This window comes from Phragmites australis, chromosome 9, assembly GCF_958298935.1.
Source record: "Phragmites australis chromosome 9, lpPhrAust1.1, whole genome shotgun sequence".
In the NCBI taxonomy this organism is placed as follows: Eukaryota; Viridiplantae; Streptophyta; class Magnoliopsida; order Poales; family Poaceae; genus Phragmites; species Phragmites australis.
In genome coordinates this window covers 27,714,530-27,722,103 of record NC_084929.1, presented here as the reverse complement: position 1 = coordinate 27,722,103, position 7,574 = coordinate 27,714,530, and positions in this window count along the sequence as shown.

Here is a 7,574-nt window from a genome sequence, read left to right as displayed (position 1 = left end):
CGACTGTCGGAGCAATAGGATCGACTGGCCAAGGGCGGTGACGGCTGCGGAGTAGCGTGTCCGGGGGTGAGACGACGGAGGGTGTATGGCCGTGCAGCCACAGTGACGCGGGTGCGCGATCACGCGACCATAGCAATGGTGGGCGCCAGGCGGGGCGCATGACGGCCAATTAGGGCGCGACCACGGTGAGCAGCGCGTGCGTGACAAGGGCGGCTGGGTGGCCGTGGCACTTGCGCAACGGCGTCGCCACGTTGGACCGTCACCGCGTGCGCATGCTACCTTGATGCCTAGGCCGTCGAGGCCCGCTCCCGCATGACTGTTTTCTCACCCAACCCTGTCCTGTCAGGTCTGAAATTCATGGGAGTGGACACAGATCCTCTGCAGTTGCCATTGGCAACTGCAGAGAGCTACAGTGGAGTGCATTAGGAGCACTAATGCAGCCCTTGGTTTAGAGATGGATGGATTGATCAATCGCTACAGTACCTGATGCTACAGTACAGTTTCGCATCACAGTAGAATCAAACACTGCAGCTACAGTACCCACCGGAAACAATGATTAATTAATACAGAGTACTGTAGCAATAGACTCATATTACTGTAGAAACAGTAATCCTCTGTATTAATCGTCATTAATGCAGAGGATCCGTGTCCCATGGGAGTAGGCCGTGAGGACAACAACTCCGTACTGTCAGGCTCGCCGACATGCAGCTGTCAAATTGAATCCTGATTCAGGAACAGCTAGCAATATTTTTTTTAGCTATTTTATGATGGTTTATACTACCTAGAGGTAGAATTAATATAAATCTAATCTGACGATTTACGTAATTAGATATTTTAATGATTGTGATAAGTTTGTTAAAATTACTCATCATACTTTTACTAATAGAAAGATTGACGCCGCAAACGTCGGATAGCTAATCCTAACCGATGGGTAACAAATGAACTCTTATACCGAATACAGATTAAAATGTTAAAACGATAATAAAATATTACTCTATTTAGAGATATATACCTGCAGTCAATTACTTTCATGCTACGTATTTTTTTTCCCAAAATAATTTTAATATTATAATATTACTCATATATATTATTGGTGGGAAATAAGTAGTATCCATCCGACTGCCAGTTGTGTTCCCGTTGACGCAGCGGAAGCAGAGAGCAGTCGCCGGGCCGGACAACACGGGAGCCTCAGCCTGCGCGCGCGACCAACGACGAAATAGCGATCTTTTCCGTGAGAGGCAAGGAAGGAACCATATCGAAATCGATCATAACCAGCGAGCTGATCGACGATTCCGTACTAAAAAAGAAAAGAAAAGGGAGCACAAAACGTAGCGTAGACCGGGTCACGTGCGCACGATCGATCGTTACTCGAACAACCCAACCCAGTACACAGCACAGTATGCTCGGCGACGACGAGACAGCAGCCGAGAGCAGCGGCACGGCCGGGGCCGTGCACTTCGGCGAGTGGATGTCTGCGTCGCGCCGTGCTCCGGCGTGGTGGTAAGCATCGTAGGTGCTCGGTCACCTCCGAGTGCGGAGCGAACGACGGAGCAGGACAGGCAGACGACAGGAGTCGTGCTCCGAATCAAGGCGACGGCGACCGGGCGACGGCCGGTGATCCGATCGATCTGCAGAACTGGCAGCTGCTATGTAAACTACTCTACACGTACGTGGCAAATCAGAGCAAAATAAATAGCCGTACTGCCTTAGGTTTGAGCAAGCCAAAAATATTAGCTGGCCAAAGTTGGGCCAGCAATATCGACCACCCAAGTTTACTATACAAATGGAGCCAATCTAGTAAACATTCAGATGTTTCTCCTTCCCTTGTCTGCTCAATATTCATTTGATTTCTATGATGAGAATATTCGGATGTATCTGCTTGATTCAATAGATCAGTAGGGTATGTCGTAATTGTTGCTTGTACACTGGAAGTACTGGAAAATTACATAAAAAATATTAAAAAGCCGATGAACTTATTGTAACTGAGACTGGTGGTACAAATATGAACAAAAAATTAGGTTTTAGGAGAAACCTGTTTTTTTTTGGAGTTGTTAATTTTTAATCGAGTGAAAACAAGGTATATTTCATTTGACAACAGCAACCGTTGGATGAAGATCTAATAGCTGATAAAAAAAACTGATTCATAAGTGAACAATATTTTTATATAGTAGAGATATATATAATTTTTTGTTGCATGTTAGAAAAAAATCACTGACTAAGTACAAATTAGAAAACAGACGAACGATAGAATGATCGAATGGATAATACGTCAAGTAAAACAAAGTTCTGATTTCAATTGATTGAAACGTAGTAAACCCGTTTTTTTACACCAACCTCTGTACGCAATGTGATGTAGAAAAATGGACTGTTGGCATAAAAAAAAACAACCGTCCTCCTCTGGTTAAAAAATATGTCATTTTGAATTGCGTATAGTTAATATGTCTAAAATTTAACCATCAATATTTTTTAATTGGTTTTGCTTGGGAGCTGCGTCACCCTCTCATGTTAATCTTTGTTGTCCCATTGTTGTGTTTCCAGAGGCGGCCTGCAGGCTCCGCCCAATGTAATCGGCCCTGAACCTCTCTTTTTCTTCTTAATACAAATCGCAAATCTCCTGCCTGCTTTCCAAAAGAAATATTTTTAATGTTTTAATTGTACTTTTGAAAATGGTATAGCTAAATTAGTCTCGTAATATAACAAGGTTGCTATATTATATATATATATATATATATATATATTTTATACTAATAATTAATGATCAAAATAATGGGTTGGTAACTGTGTTGATTTTTAAAACCACACTCATTTGTGACCGGAACTGAGGGAGTAGCAAAAGAGTATACAAATATCTTGGCCAGCCAATTTTTTCTGGGTCTAACTAAATTTTGGCCCCAGGCCGAATAAAGGTCAAAATTTCTAAAGCACTGCCAAGCCTTGGCTTGCCCTAGTGCGTATACCGGCACTGCTCCGTGTGGTTGTTGGGAAACAGCAACAAAACGCAGTACGATGCATACACGTACTTTGATTTAGACTATCACATGTCTGACTTGTTAAAACTTGAAACACCGGAAGTAGCGCGTGGACCCTTTTCAGCTCGGAGTTTCGTTTCCCGTCGATAACTACATCCAAAGCTCGCAGTTGGACTCATCAGGCCGTCTCATGCGTCTCGTCGATGGGGTAAACTGTAAACGAGCTGGCAGTTGAAGGTTTGGGCTAAGACCCTCGGACTAACGGTACTTCATTATCAGTGAAAACTGTTTCATTTAGTTCTGTGCAGAGTAGGATTTGCCTGCTCAGCACCACAAGAAAAAGTCCAACACTGAACAACTTAGAATGGTCGGTCAGCACCAATTTCACCTCCAAGGTAGAGCTAGCAAACAAATGCAGAAAAATGGTAACTAAAATTCTTTCCATGCAACACAGGGATTTTGGTTTCTTGATCATTTTGAACAAGTCAAATGTCTTAGTTTTCTAGGAAAGAATTCGTCAACGTCCACCTTCGTTAATTTAGTTATCCCCTCTCCATTTGCAACAAAATATTGGGACCAAAGGCTTGAGAGTTGATTTCCACGGCCCTACTACGGTCAACGTCTCAACGAGTTGGATCATTCGTAGTCTCTTTCGATGGGATCAGCACTTGATTCAGACATTATCCTCGCTCATAGCAAGATCTCTGTCGTTTAGACAGCAGATCGCATATGTAGTATCATTGAACATGTAAAGAGAACAGATTGGCACCTTTTTTTTAAACCTCACAACTCCATTTGTACCCAAATTGCATAGTAAATGCTCTTTCAGATGTGGTATTTCTTTAGTGATTTTTTTCAATGGAGCCTTGGCTTGTCGTATTGTCTACGTTTTCTTGCTTGATTTTTATATGATTTTTTTCAGCTGAGCCTTAGCTTGTCATATCTGTCCATTGTCCACCTAAACAAAGGCTTGGTTCTCCCCTCCCTTTGCTAAATTATCCTTACGACAGATTCCCCCCCCCCCCCGCTCCCTTTTTGATAAAGGAGAAAAAGAGTTTCATATATTGATACTAGAAACTTTTTTACTACAAAAGATAAGCAAAATAAGTATAGTTTCTAATATGCAGCACCCGTGCATCTTCATTTTTAAACTAGGGATCCTTATATCAATTCGCAAGTATTACACAGGAATACTAAAAACACTATATATGAGATGAAACTACCAATTCGTGGAATTGTGGAAGCCCCTCCACAAAACATGCATATAAAAGTTTTAAAAAATTCTCAAAAGTCACATATGTAAAGGATGTGATATTATACAACCATATAAAAATATAAAATCAAGTTTATTATGCTTGTAATATATGAAATTGACTAACAATAAAATAAATAATGAAGCAGTCTGCCATTGAAGACTCCTGCAGTGATCGTTGTGGTAGATTTTATAAACCAGTTAGGGCCGAAAGGTTTACCTCTATAGCTTTGTTGAATCTTGTTGCTGTTATGTTATATCAAGAGTTCAGTTACCTATGTTATGTTGTTGCTACTACGATGTACCTCAAGGTTCCAGAGAAGACTCTTAATGACACGTTTGGGAGCTTGTTGTTTGTCATGTGATCTTACTACTCTCAGTTAAAGTCGTAGTTTGTCTATGTAATACATAAATTATGACAGATCTGATCGATCTTCATTGTTTATTCGAATTGATCAAATGGTCATCGCGCAAAGTTAGATCCCACCCCTCCTTCCAAAAATATATTCAATCTCTTATTATTTATCTTCCATACATCTACTGCTAGGTTTCTTCAGAGGATGCGCTACCGCCCACTCGTTGCCTTCACCGCCGTCTTCTATGGAGGTCACATCCGTGGAAGACGACCAAAACTCTAGACAATACGGTCATCTCCTCCCTCCTGAAATTATATGATCATGTTGTGAATTTTGTGTATGTAAATCTCTTTTTTGTTATGCTATATTATTTTACTTCTTCGGATTGCTATATCCTGGATTGATTCTACGTGTATAAAACATGTGTGCAATTACTAGTGTTCTGTTAATTATTTTGTTACTTGTCGTTGGTGGGAACTATATGTATCCTTAAAATTTACTGCATTATGAAAGTTTGCATTGTTATTTGTTTTGACGGTTGAAGACAAACATAATTTGCCAAAAAAACTCCAAATATGACAAACCACATCTTAGGATCTTTTGTTAAACTTAATACCCCTCCAACCCAAAATATAAATTATTTTTGACTTGGACACAAGAATTAAGGTTGTATGCAAAATAACCATGCTTATCCTTTAATCAATGATTCTTGAGCAATTAACTAGAGTAGATGGGAGTTATAGGGAATGAAAAGCTAGTGCAAATAAGAAGTGAACAACAGGAAAAAGGGATAAAAAAGTACCTCAAAAGTGTAGAACGACTTATATTTCGGATAGAGTAGGAATAACTAAAACACTTGTATTTTGGACCGGCGAGAGTATTATTCTTACCATTCAAAATTAGCACCTAATTAATGTCTAAGAAACTAATACTAGGAGAAACCTTAGAGGGAGTGCGCTAAGCAACGCGTTTGCGGACGAATTTGTTGGCTTCCTGAAATGGCAAATGTACGGTGGCCTCTATCGAGATCGGTTCAATAAATAAACCAATCTCATCTATGTGCCGAGCTCAGGAACCAATCCTAACACATAGTGACTTCATTGATAATAATAATTACAATATCCAAACTTAATCGAATAAACTGTCTTACAAAAGTGATATTCGAGGGTCGAAGAACCAATTAAACTATGCAGTAGAACTAAATGAACTACGAAGACTCTTATCCTTTACGACTCTTTCACAGGCATCATCGACGTAGAAAGTATCTTAGAACAATCCACCTTCAGCATACTCCTCGATACCTTCTCCAACTGAGTGTTTGGTGATAGTAAGAGTAAGCACTTATCATACTCATCATGTTGTTAAGGAATAGTATGCATATGAAGGCTTGACAAGAATAAGACTAATATGATTCTCTTGCATAAATCAATATTTAAGTAAAAATATTTAAAAATCAATAATAATTAAGTGCATAACAAACCACCTCAAGATTCCATCCATCTTGACTTAACCAACTAACTAACACTTCAACCGAAGTTCCATCCTGTAGCATCTAGGCCCCTAGGTAAGTGATAAGTGTTTTGGTGATTAATGACAACCGTATCATTGTGACTAATAAATTTGTTTTGAAGGATATAAAATTTTTTAGTTCGCAATGATAATTGGATATTCTTAGTCCCTGAGTTGATTATATAGACGATTAAAGGAGATGTGCATCAAGATTAAGTATCTTCTAGTTTTAAGTGTCACAAAGGAGATGAAGGACACTTAGAGTAGTATAGGTCTCCTTTCTTAGTCTTTTGACCGTACTATAAAGAGGGGCTCAGAGTAGTAGCTTGATCTAGTTGAGTCTAGACTTGGTTTGATGCACACTTGTGAAACCCATGGTAGAGATGTCGAGATATTAGAGCTCAAAGAAGTTTGAATTGGATAAGCTCAGAAATATTTACTTCACCGAATAGTCCGGTCATGTGAAAGGTGAACTCACAGGATAAATTCTGTGTCTCAACTGACAAAGGTATTTAGTTCACCAAATGGTCCGGTGATAAAGATGGTCTTCGCAGCAGAGCTTTTTCCTGGTGACACGTGTCCTAAATTTTAAGAAGTGCTTCACCGGATAGTCCAGTGTTACACCGGTGAGAGCACTGGAGCTTTTTCAACCGAAGTGAAATTTTTCAGGAACTCACTGGATTGTCCAGTGATGGAAAGAGGGGATCACCGGACTATTTCTTGTAGAGGAAAATTCAAAGTGTAGAAAAATGAAGCTCTACTCACCGGATAGTACGGTGTTTACATTGTGGTCACTGGACAAATACACCAAAGCAATGTTCAGAAGAGGCTTCACTCACCGGATGGTCTGGTGCATGCATAGAGGGATCACCGGACTAATTTTTGTAGAGAGGTTTGCAACTGGTGTTTTGGCTTGTTCTTATGACCGGATTGTCCGGTGTGACTTCAGTGATTACTGGATGAGTACACCAGAGGATCAACGGCTAATGACAGCTGGCACAGTGTGGCTCGGAGTCTATACTCACTGGATTATCTGGTGTGAGTCAAATGGTAATCACCGGATAATCCAGTGTTAACAGAAAAAGTTGGTGGTTAGGCAACGGCTATAATTTGGATCTCTAGCCTATTAATACCACTCCACTTGGTTTCATTGCGCATGCAAGCGACCCAGAGAAGCTCATACACTGTGTGTCATCAAGAAGCAAGAGAGAGCACTTGAGTTTATTTCCATGTCACTAATTGAAGATTAAGGACTTTATTAGTGCTTAGAGAGTATCAAGTGTGCATCTAGCTGTAGTTTAGGCTTGATCTTGATCAAGTGAAGCTATTGGTTTGTTACTCTTGGTGGTTGGCAACACCTAGCCAGTCTTGGTGATTAGTGGTGTTCTCGGTGAGCTCTTAAAGTTCTTGTGAGAGCCTCGGGAAGAGCTTTGTACTTGGTTTGATGCCTGCCAATTCAGAGATGAAGAAGTGACAATCATGAGGGAG